This window comes from Perognathus longimembris, chromosome 28 (assembly GCF_023159225.1).
Source record: "Perognathus longimembris pacificus isolate PPM17 chromosome 28, ASM2315922v1, whole genome shotgun sequence".
NCBI lineage: Eukaryota > Metazoa > Chordata > Mammalia > Rodentia > Heteromyidae > Perognathus > Perognathus longimembris.
Window position 1 is genome coordinate 99,546,152 of NC_063188.1, and position 1,862 is coordinate 99,548,013.

Consider the following 1,862-nt stretch of genomic DNA (forward strand, 5'->3'; position numbering starts at 1 on the left):
TCTTTTATCATTCTCCCTCATCCTACCCAATCCCAACCCTTCCCTCAATTATCTTAATTTTGTAGGTTATGCATTGAACTTTCTTGCTGTATTCTCCCTTTTCTTTTATTAAAATTTTACAGTAATTTGTGAGAAGTGGTTTTCCTATTTTACAAATGAAAAGTCGCCTAAAGGAGAAAGAATACACGAATTATTTTAATTAAATACACTAATTAGAGAACACCTATGTGGCAAACCAAATGAACTTTCTTTTAGAACACTATCTCCTACTGAGCCATATTTTTTAAAGTCCACCAAATCACTGGGAGAAATTAGTGACAACAAATATTAATTTCCTCTGTAACAGAAGCAGATTGGCCTTAGCTCTGGGACTTCATATATTTATACAAAACCACAGCAGATTGGCTTATGAAGGCCCAATTCTTCCTACTGTGGTTCTATGTGACATTGCTTATTAATTCTTGCAAATGAAGGTATAGATAAGATTCTTTATTAACCTGATATATATTTATTATAAACTTCTATAAAACTTAGCCATGAGCTAGATGCTCTGGGAAAGACCTCCATAGCTTCTGTTGGTTTTTTTTTTTGGACACTCCGTGCCTTACATTAGATACTTTTAAGTTATTTTAAGGGAGATGCCTACAAGAGCCATGTTCTTTTCTGGGATCTTTCTATAATCTATCTAGAAACAATGGGAATACAATGTTCTTGAACGAATCATTGATAGCAGCAATGATTTGGGGAAGAAATGTGTTCTACACATGACCCAGGAAATACAAAAGTCAGGGAGATCTGACATCATCATGGACTTGAACTTCTGAATATAAAGGCTAAAAATACTTCAAATCACACTGTTGTTAGGCAAATGCAGCGATTTCTTTTAAGGCAAATGCAGCAATTTCTTTTACCAGTTAAACATAAGCATATTTTATTAAATAGCTGCATCTGTGTTGTAATAACTAAGCACAATTAATAATGTTTGTGGTTTCTGGAACAGTTCTACACGTATAACACGATTTTTAAAAATAGGATTTCTTTAATTACCCCAAACTCTAGTTTTCATATTAATGTCACTTCATTCAATTCTTTATTCAATGATTAATTCCACTTCATTTTCCCCCATTCAGCTATTCAAAGACTACTTTAATATCTACTCTAAGCCTCAGATTTAGTCTTCAAAGAATTCTGTGATTTCTGTTTTTATTGCTTTATTTATTTGATATAAGATGAGAATAACATCTGTTGACTTTCTTAGAAAAGGTACATTCATATGCCTTATCCACTCCTATGTGTGTATCTTCTCTATCTTTCTATTCATACTTACCCTGGGTTTGCATAGTGTATTTGGATTATGTAATTATGTTTATCATCTTCAGTGTGATACATTTCAGTCAAATAAAAATGAATATAGAACAAAATTGTTGTTGTTGACTCTGGGGGAAAATGCTGAAACATGGTTTTTGACAAGGCTTAAATAGTATTGTGTCACTAAATAATGTATTTGCAAAAGAAAGTTATAAAAACCTAATTCATGCTATTTTAAAACTCACCACATCAATCAAATGTGAATGTTACACAATAATGGTCCCTTTCCATATTTGTAAAATGCCACTGTAGGTATATGGTTTTCATGGTAAACATGCCTCTACTTTTTTACATTTGTCACCCTGTATCTAATTTATACTTTTCTGTATATATTCATATACTTTATCAAATACAGTATCCCTGTTGATTTTAAGGAAAATATAGAAGATGGTAGAAAAGTTAATTCAAAATAATATATGAGTCTACTCTAGTTTTTTTTCATCCACATATTTGGAACTAGGAGATTCTGCTTTTCAGTACAATTTATTGCACTA